The following is an 11,039-nucleotide window of genomic DNA, read 5'->3' as shown; positions in this document are numbered from 1 at the left end:
GCTTTTGAAGCCTAGACATTTAGTAGGACTCCTATTTTTTAAATAAATAGAAGTATTAATGGCTTCTGCCGAAAGACCATTCGATAGACCTTTACCTTGAAGCATACTTCTCGCGCACTCCACAAGAGTTCTGTTCTTGCGTTCTACTACTCCATTCTGTTGTGGAGTGTGTGGCACTGTGAATTGCTACATAATCCAATGCTGCTTGCAGAAGTTCATGAACTCTCCTAACCTGTATTCTCCCCCTTGGTTCGAGCAGAGAATCTTTATTCTCTTTCCTGTTTGGTCCTCTATCATAGATTTGAACTCTTTAAAGTACCGAAAGGCTTGACTCTTTTTACTTAAAAAATACACCCATGAAAACCTAGTGCAATCATCTGTAAACAGCAAAAAATAATATTCACCTCCTAAGGACCTAGTTTGCATAGGTCCACAAATATCTGTATGCACTAGTTCCAGGATGTCTCTTTCCTTTCTGTTGACATGCAAAGGGAATTCTTCTCTATGCATTTTCCCTAATGCACATCCATCACATTCCAGCTTTACATTATGAAAAACAGGGAGTCCATCGACCATACCTTTCTTCTGAAGTAAGATGAGGCCTTGCAAATTGAGATGTCCAAATCTCTGATGCCAGAGATTTTCGACTGTTGATCCAGATGCAACCATTGCTTGTCGTGGCATACTCTTTGCATCCAATCTGTACAAATTCCCCACGTGCACACCTGTTGCAACTGTTTCCATCTGGCTATCCTTAATGACACAACCATTCTTAAAGAATTGCACCTGCATGTCCTGGTCTGTAATCATTGAGACAGAGATCAAGTTTTTCTTAATTCTTGGAACATATAATACATTTTTAAGATGTTTAATGTCGCCACTAGGTAGCTTCACAGGAATATCTCCATATCCTTTGGTCTCATACCCACTGTCATCTCCTAGATAAATTTTTGATCCACATGCAGATTCTTCAAGAAATTCAAAACAGTCCTTCTTACCGGTCATATGTGAGGATACACCAGAGTCGACATACCATATGTCATCCTCATCTCCCTTTGATGTTGAAAGAGCACAATCGACTGTGAATAGTCGAAGATCATGGTTGTGGTCCTCCTCTTCTCCATCAAAACAGCCCTGATGTTTCCTCTGTTTGCCACTTCTTTCATCCGCCTGCCTCTTATAGCATTCTTTAATTTGATGACCAGGTTTCCCACAATAAAAACATCTCTTAACATAATTATCAGTCATACCTCTGAATGATCTCTTTTGAAAACAGTTGGCTCCCTTCTACTACTGCTATTGCTGGTGCTGATGTTGGTGGTGGTACTGCTTTCCTCTGTATTGTCGCCTCTTCGCAATCAGAGCTAGGTCATTGCTCTGATTTTTCATATTCTTTCGTCGCTCCTCCTCTTGGAGCAGAATCATTGTCATCTCATCAAATGAAGGGGCTTTCTCCCTCGCTGATAGTCCTGTGATGAATGTCTGGTATTCATCAGTCATTTTGCTCAATGTGAGTGTAAATAGATCTAAGTCGGACACCTTTTCTCCAATAGCTCCCAGTTTGTCTCTCATATCCTTGACTCTGGCCATGAATCGACCAACGGACTCATTCTCGTCCATCTTCAATGCAAACAGCTTTCCCTTGAGTGCCACAACACGATTTGTATTCTGAGTCTCGTACAGGTTCTTGATCGTTGTCCATATATCAGCGACCGACTTGGAATCTCTGATATGTGGGATAATATTGTCCTTAACGGACATCTTCAGTATAACTTTTGCTTTTGTTTCTCTTTTATCCCAATCTTGTTCTTGGGTCACTGTTCCAGATGTCGGCTCATTTCCCTCAACGATCACCCATGCATTTACGCTCTCCAGCAAAGTTTGCATTTTGAATTTCTAGTTGGAGAAATTTGATCCATCGAGTTTGCCAAACTTGTGGAGGTATGGTTCTATACTGTTGTTCATTTTCGCCCAACTGAACACTCTAATCGGCCACCACCGGGCAATTTCGATATGCTACCACCGAACAAATCAAGAACTTCACTGTGCCACCACCGGGCAAGTCCGATCTGCTGCCACCGAACTGATCAGGGACTTCACTGTGCCACCACCGGGCAATACCAATCTTCTACCACCGAACAGAACAACAAACAAACTCCAACACGCCACCACCGGGCAAAGGCGATCTGCTTCCACCAAAGAGATCAAGGAGCTGCACTGCGCCACCACCAGGCAAGAAACCGATCTGCTTCCACCGAGCAGATCACAAAGCTTTAATTTGCCACCACCGGGCAGGTCCGATCTTCTACCACCGAGCAGATCATGGAACCCCAATTCGCCACCACCGGGCAGGTCCGATCTGCTACCTCCAAACGGATTAAGGAACCTCAATTCGCCACCACCGCGCAAATCAAATCTGCTGCCATCGAGCAGAGATCTCCACGTGCTACCACCAGGCAACTCCGATCTGCAAAAAATTGCAGATTTTCAGAGAGAAAGAGGTTGGCTCTTTGGCGCTCTGAACACAGCCACGAACCCGCGCCAATTGCGGAAAAGAAAAATTTATGGTGTGCACGAAAATTGGCGCGCTTAACAGCCACGGATCCGCGCCAATTTAGTTACAATTTCGTTGGCACGCTTATCAGCCTCAAACCCGTGCCAATGGGCGCGTCTGTTCTTTAAAAACTCACGCCTTTCTATTCTGTTCTGGATTGGCGCGACTGTCTGCAAAAAATCCGTGCCAACTACTCCAACCCTTTCTTCGGCTCAGAGATGATCAGTCATCTGAGACCCTTCGCTCCAGGTGTTACTGTAGTTCCACATGATCACACAGATACATTTACATGCACTCCTACCACTACAGATATGTAACTAATGATACATCCCCAAAAAAAAAAATTGAGGCTATCTCTACCCTTAGATCTGATACCAAGATAAAAATCAAACTTTGAATTAAATGAAGGAGTTGCAGCTCTCAGGTGTGTATTGCACCTGAGAGACTGCGCTCAAACAAAGAGAAGACTCTCTCTCTCATTCACACTCTACATTACATCAAATGAATATTACAATATTAAATACATCACTGAAAAATAGGTAGTTGTGAACAACCTCCTAAACTCTAGGAACTAATCCTAAACTAAGGAGATGTGTTACAACCATATAACCATTTATCCATTATTTTTAACTTATAGATAGATAAATAGATAGATACATAGATAACTCCACTATATTTTTAAAAAAATACAGACTATTAATTACCACTCAAATCACTGTAACAACCCACTAATCAGAGCTACACCTATAAAAAGAGAAAACTCCTCTTACCGAATGGGATAGACTTGGATTCATATGTATATAAGAAAATTAGTTTATCCTTACACAAGTGGACCTAGACAAGGAGATAACTCTTCTTACCCAATGGGACAAACTTGGATTCATATATATAAGCAAATTAGTTTATCCTTAAAGTAATGGAAAATAAAGAAAGACTTGGATTCATATATATATATATATATATATATATATATATATATATATATAAATTAATTTATCCATAAACAAATGGATAAATTGTGAAATTAATAAATTTCATTCCAGAAGACACTTAATGCACTTAATTTCGTGCAATCATTCAAAGTGACCATTTTCCTATCCAACATTGAAACTACCCACAACCTCCATTTTCCTCTCCAACATTGGAACTACCCACAACCTCCGCCTAATTCGGAAAAAAAATATACTACACATACTCTCTTTCTTTCCTATAGTCTTTTTCTTTCCTACTGAAAAACTTATAATGACATCGTACTTATACTCACATTAAATATTACTACCAGATTCCAAATATTTATCACATTAATTATATTCATATATATTATAAGGTTCATAATATATTGTTTCACCGAAGAAAAACTTAAAAAACAATACATTTTTTCCTAATTTCGTTAGTCATAAAAATAAAATGATGAAAGCATCCACAAATGTTTTATTTTTTTCTTAAAAAATCCACTCAATCAAATTTCATATCAACTATTATCATGTCAATTTCCCACGAACCCTCAATTCGTATCCTACTTATTCCCCATCTATCCTCCACTGTTTATTATGAGATATCGTTGAATGATTAAATATTGCTGATCTGGAGAACCGCTTTTCTAAATTTAACAAAAAAATCTTAATCCGAAGCTGGACAAAAAATTCTAAAACTCATATCCAATTCGCAAACAGTACACTGCCTAATCTAATTCACATCCCAGACCTACAAAAAATAAGATCTTGTTGAACTATAAATAAATAAGGTTTTATTGAATTATAACTAGGATATAGTGTTTTTCATAATCTGACCTGCATTTGGTCGCCTAGGTTTACAACTAAAGCGTCGGGATCGGCTTCACAGGAATGCAGCAGTCATCCTTTCGCACTTGATGCCCGGGATTTTCATCATCTTGAAGTAAGAATGTTATGCCTCCTGGATCGGAGTGGGATGACAATCCCAAAGTCAGATCTGGCTCTGGACAAGATGGATAATAAGTTATTCGAATACAAATGCCCATATCTTCCTTTCCTCCAAATGCTTCTTTCAGATAATCCGAATGAAGACCGAGGTTGACAGAAAATATAGACAATAGCTTCAGGCAAAGGTCTACCAGATTTTTCCAGTATTCTTTCATCTCTTTCCTGAATCAACGTCTCCATGATATACTCATGAAGTCATTCCGAAGAAAAACAATATATATTTTGCAGTTAGATATAATCGTAGATAGAGCTTTAGATCTAGTTATAATTACCTATAGTTCTCTGGGTTGGAAGGCCATTTTACTTTCATTTCTGATATTGGGTGGCAGGAAATGGTGAAAGTAATAATCTCCCCAATCAAGAACAGCTCATTTCTGCACTCCAATTCGACTTCCATATCCTTCATATGTAATAGGATCGTTAGGATCATCGTTCAACCCAGACATATTAATAACTGGAATCTGTTCGTCAAACGTTTGTTTCCAATAGTTTGTGAAAAGATCTTTTCCTCTATACATTGAATTCTTGTCGGATTTTAACATTTTAATGAATTTCATTAAAATTATAATATATTGGGTAGATTATCTTCCGGATATATCACATTAGTTCTCTTGTTGATTGACGTTTCGAACGTGGTGGTTCATTTTCAAGATGTGAATGATTATTGAAAGGATAATATATAGTGTAGATTATCTTCCAGATACATCCCATTAGGTTTCTTGTTGATCGACGTTTCGAACCAGCAACGATGGTTCATCTTCAGGATGTGAAAGATTATATTATGAAGGATAATATATTGTTCATCCTTGAAATAGTTGTTGTGCTAATAGTATGCCCAATGTAATTGATGTGGAATGATTGTACAAAATTTGGAATTTAGCTTCCAGCTTCTCAAATGTGTCTTCCACTTATTGGATGTCCTAGGAAATTTCTTGAATTCTTAAGTGGTGATAATTTCCTATGTGAGCTTGAGCTAGTCACCCAATTAGATGACTCAGGATGTAGTGACATAGATATTCATTAGTGGCTTGTAGTGAGCTTGTGTTCCTTCCTAAATGTTGAGGATTTCTTTAGAAAGGATCTATTATTCCTCTAGGGTTTCATTGAGCATATGCATTAAGGTATATAATTTTTTCATAACATCCTTGCTCATAATCAGGGTAAGCTTATCGAGGGACTACGCTTTTCCCTCCACTTGTACCCTCAATGTTATGATTAGTTCAAGAGGAGCATAAGAAAAAAAAAATCTCTCCATAACATCCATAAACCCTTCTATATGATATTTAGCCTGACTAGATAGCTTATTAACCTTGGAAGTATCTTGTTATAGTCTAGATTGGGTGGAAATGGGGTCCCTTTTAGTTTTTCTTATGGCTATTGAGTCTACACTTGCTTCTATAGCATAGTCTCTTTGAAATGTGTAATCATCTATGGCATTTGGGCTATTAATTAGGGTCTATCCTAGAGATACTTTCATGTAAAGATCTTGAAATCATTGGTCAGTTCCTTATGCAGAAATTAATCTTGTACATGACACTATTACAACTTTTTGTGCATGACTTCTTTAGTCTGATTAAAGTATTGGAGTTCTTAGTATGATTTCCCTAGTAGCTTTATAGATCATTGCATTACTAGAGTTGTAATTTTGAGTAGTTTTTAGTTTTCATCTATATACTTTAAATGGAAATCATTTAGAGTAGACTATATCCACCATTTTCAAGAAAATTCAACAAGGATTGGCCATTGGAAATGATTGCAGGGTGCCTAGTTTGTGCATAGAACACAAACTATGAGAGGCATAGCCCCTAGCCTCATTTTTAAATTCAATTACTCTTGTTATCTATATTCCATTTTTGACCGTCTTATTCACTCACACAAAGAGCTTGTCTTGTGAATATTCATATGCTTGTTAACAATAATTCTTTTGTTGCATGACTAGGGATTTTACACTCAGTGGATAAACTAGGAAAACAATTCGAGATAAAAAAGACTCTGTTATTATTATACAAGTGATACTTTATTGTCGTTTATCTCCATTTCCACAATCAACATCGTTTTACACAATTGCGAATATTTCCAAATTATGTGTCTCACATAAAAATATCCCACCATTCCTCTTTGTATAAATGTCACTATAATATCTTTAGAATTTTAAATTTAGCTAATGAATCCAAAACCTGCATTTTGTCTAGATCATAAAAGCTTCACAAGATCCACTACCCATTGAAATTTGAAGCTTAAAATAGCCATAAAATTACGACAATCCTTATCTACATTTTTACTTTAACTTGCCAGTCAGTATTAGGAGTTGTTGGAATTGAATTAGTTTCAAGATTTATTTACCTTATTACACATAATTAATATTATTAGAGATCAATGGATTTAAATATTTTTCAAATATGGTGCAAAATAAAGTTAAAATAATATAGCACACTATTGGATATCAACAACTTAAAATTACTATCATTTTATTATTATAACTGTCTATAAGAATATTTTCATTTTGAGTACTCCAATTTTGAAGGAATTTGAGTTAGCTTTTTGAGTTCCCCATAATTCAATAACATGGAATTATGAAAGTATGCAAAATTCCAACTCTTACGAGTACATAGCAAATTGTGTAAAGTTGAAACATTAAAATTTTTGATATGTATATAAATGTACTTGTAACTCAAAATCCTTTGTAGTTTGAATGTGATGTTTCACTTCATAAAGTTTGAATGTGATGTTTCACTTCATATCACAATCATCAAGAATAATGATTAGCATTATTTTTATAAAATTCCTAAATTTTGACTCTTCCAAAATGGTGATATATTTGTAAGGAAATGTCATGACTTATTATTCAAATAAAATTATAATTATATATATATATATATAGATATATATATATAATGAAATAAAAGTTTGACCTATAAAAAAACTAGAAAGTATATATATATATATATATATATATATATATATATATATATATATATATATATAGATAGATATAATGAAATAAAAGTTTGACCTATAAAAAAACTAGAAAGGCACATTAGTTTGGTATAATAGTAAATGATACAAATCAATGTGAAAATTGTTGTGTTAAGTAGGCATGTAATGAACATGTATTAGGATAGTTGTAAGTTTGCCCCAAAATTGTAGTTAAAGGACTTTTTTTAAAATGAGAATGAGTATTTATATTATATAGAAAATTTGTGCCTAGTCATAGAGATATGCGAGGATTATATATTTTAACATATTGTTGGGGTTTCTTATGATATATATTAGTTACAAAAAATTCTATTGTGCCATATAATTTTACATGAATTCATGGTACAAAGTATAAAACTAATAAAGCATGCCTAAAATGCAACAAAATTTACATCCTTCCATAGATTATCTAGAAATATATGGAAATTTATTAAGGTCTAAGAGCAGATCAACCTCATGCCCACTCCAAGCAATGGTCCTAATGGAATTAGCATCCTTAGATTATAGTTCATCTTGCAAGACAATGATTTTCTACCTCGATGCTTCTAGCTCATCCATCTATCATATATTCATGCCTTGGAGATTAACATGTTAATTAAGCATTAACAATTTTGTCTCCCTCTACTTATACTGACATAGAGCTATGAGCATTATATCCTATTGCGGGGAGTTGAATTGAGCTATTAGAAGAATAATTTACACCCTACTTGGGTAGAAATGTAGCCTTTATTTTCCACTAATATTCTCGCCCACTTTATTTTTGTTTGTCCAATTCCATTGACTTACCTTGGAAACTCTCCTCCCACGTTTACTGTCAATTCCTTTCCCCGTCACCTTCCTCGTGCACCCACCTTAAAGCCAACTCATACCTACTTACTTCAGATCTCCACCACCTCAAAACCATATGTAGGAATCCCTATAGACACTTATTTCTGCCAAGAGAAAAAACAAGACATCAGAAAATAATTGTGTCCAACCTAATAATACTGCCAATCTGAACTTGCTCACACCTGTGATATAAAATTCCAAACTTCAACAAAGGAGAGTCCCTTTAAATCAAGACAATTTGTGAGATCGTATTATCTCCAAACAAATGGGAGGCCACAAAAAAATACTGAAATAAGTCTCTTGAGTGATGAGTGAACGAGAGGAGATGCTCAAAGGGGATTTCCCTAAAAGAGACAAATTCCCGTGGAACCATCCCTAGAAAATGTAGAGAAAAGTAGAAATTTTCTTACATAGACCTTTAGAAGGGGAAACGTTACCAACCAAGGAGAGGGAATTACCTAATTTCCCAAGCCATCCCAAATTACCATAGCCCCTTTTAAATTTACTTGAATGATCACTTCCACTGCCGATAACTTACGGGATCCATGAAAATCAAACATTGAAATATCTATCACAAATACCTACATGCATGATCAATGATAGATAATTTAAGGCTCATAATGACCACCCCTTTGTGATATTTTGTATGATTGAATGGAGGCATCATATTAGAGCTTTAAATCACTTATGTAGGTGGAAGAGAATACAAAAAGGTAGTAGTGAGGGTTGATGTGTGAGGGAAGCCTACTCAACTCATGTTGAGGGATGTTTCCTGTCTTTCACAATCATACCTATTGTCACAGTGATTGTATAACTTTTATATTTTTATTTTTAAATAATTGTGTAAAGTCCTTCAAGTAAGTACAACAACATTCAACATGTATTCATTAATTAATTCTTGTTGAATTCTATCATCCTTACCCGAAGGGCCAAACAATCCAAAGTTTATAGAAATATTCTAACAAATGCAACTTTGTAGGAGTACTGACAAACTTATAGAATTTCACAGTTAATTTTGCAATTAGACTTGGAATTTCAAATTTCTTTTTCTTATTAGTTAAAATTTGATGATGATTATTTATTTTTTGTGCTTGTCATTTTAAGTTCCATATAGATGTATGAGTGTCAATTTGTTTTCTTTTTTTATATGCAAGTTTATATAACATCCAATAATTTTAGTAATATAATTCTAATTGAGTGAAACATTTCCAGTTTAGTTGTGGATTCACCATAACAATGATTTTTAGTAATATAATTCTAATTGAGTGAAACATTTCCATTTTAGTTATGGATTCACCATAACAATAATTTTCATTAACACTTGACCTTATTTGTGTTGCGTTGATTCTCATTGATTTTCTTACACCATATATCTTCATTAACCTATAAGCTTATTTGTATCACATATCTGAGAAGCTCACATCCCATGAAGTTAATAGTTGATATTGTCACATCCCATGAAGTTAATAGTTGATATTATTAGGATGCATGGATTATGATAGGAAATTTTGCAAATCTATTCACTTATAAAAATACTATGTTTTCTTGAGAGATTTACTTTTGTAAGAACTCTGGACACCACATATCTCCACAATGGTATGATATTGTCCACTTTGGGCCTAAGCCCTCATGGATTTGCTTTTGGACTTACCCCAAAAGGCCTCATACCAATGGAGATATTTGTCCATCCTTATATACCCATGATCTTCCCCACTTCTAGTCAATGTGGGACTATTGGTCGTATACCCAACAATCCTCCCCTCGAACAAAGGACCATCGAGCCTCCCCTCAAACGATTATCCATCCGTCCACTCTCTACCAACCAGGATTCTCTGCTCCAATGCGTCGGAAGCACACACCTTACATGGTAGCACCACCTGTGTCTCGAGAGATTGCTCTATCCCAGGTCAACTCCTCTTCACCGTGATGGGGCCAGGACACGTCCATGAAGAATCCGGATCACACTGCCTGTCTAACCGAGCTCATCCACGGATCCCATCGTGATATTACCGGGGCCCACCACCTTCGTTCAACATTCCGAGGATTCATCCACTTGGCTAACTTCGGGGCATGGCTCTGATACCACTTGTAAGAACTCTGGACACCACATATCTCCACAATGGTATGATATTGTCCACTTTGGGCCTAAGCCCTCATGGATTTGCTTTTGGACTTACCCCAAAAGGCCTCATACCAATGGAGATATTTGTCCATCCTTATATACCCATGATCTTCCCCACTTCTAGTCAATGTGGGACTATTTGGTCGTATACCCAACAATCCTCCCCTCGAACAAAGGACCATCGAGCCTCCCCTCAAACGATTATCCATCCGTCCACTCTCTAGAAGTCCTTAAAAGTGGTATCAGAGCCATGCCCCAAAGTTAGCCAAGTGGATGAATCCTCGGAATATTGAAAGAAGGTGGTGGGCCCCCCGGTAATATGAGATGGGATCCGTGGATGAGCTCGATTAAACAGGCGGTGTGCTCCGGATTCTTCATGGACGTGTCCTGGTCCCAACACGGTGAAGAGGAGTTGACCTGGGAAGAGCAAGCTCTCGAGGCAGGTGGTGCTTCCATGTAAGGCGTGTGCTTCCAACGCATTGGAGCGGAGAATCCTGGTTGGTAGAGAGTGGACGGATGGATAATCGTTTGAGGGGAGGCTCGATGGTCCTTTGTTCGAGGGGAGGATTGTTGGGTATATGACCAAATAGTCCCACAT

At 36.6% G+C, this 11,039-nt stretch overlaps 1 pseudogene; it reads right to left on the bottom strand.

The window, feature by feature from the left end:
* Nucleotides 1-4,370: 4,370 nt before the first annotated feature.
* On the bottom strand, nt 4,371-4,912 carry LOC149201174 (jasmonate-induced oxygenase 3 pseudogene; annotated as a pseudogene).
* Between the last annotated feature and the right edge of the window lie 6,127 nt (nt 4,913-11,039).

The sequence above is a fragment of the Pinus tabuliformis genome, chromosome 2_1 (assembly GCF_031772625.1).
Source record: "Pinus tabuliformis cultivar Carrire ecotype Pingquan chromosome 2_1, CPIR1, whole genome shotgun sequence".
Taxonomy (NCBI): domain Eukaryota; kingdom Viridiplantae; phylum Streptophyta; class Pinopsida; order Pinales; family Pinaceae; genus Pinus; species Pinus tabuliformis.
This window is presented reverse-complemented; position numbering and strand designations above follow the sequence as displayed.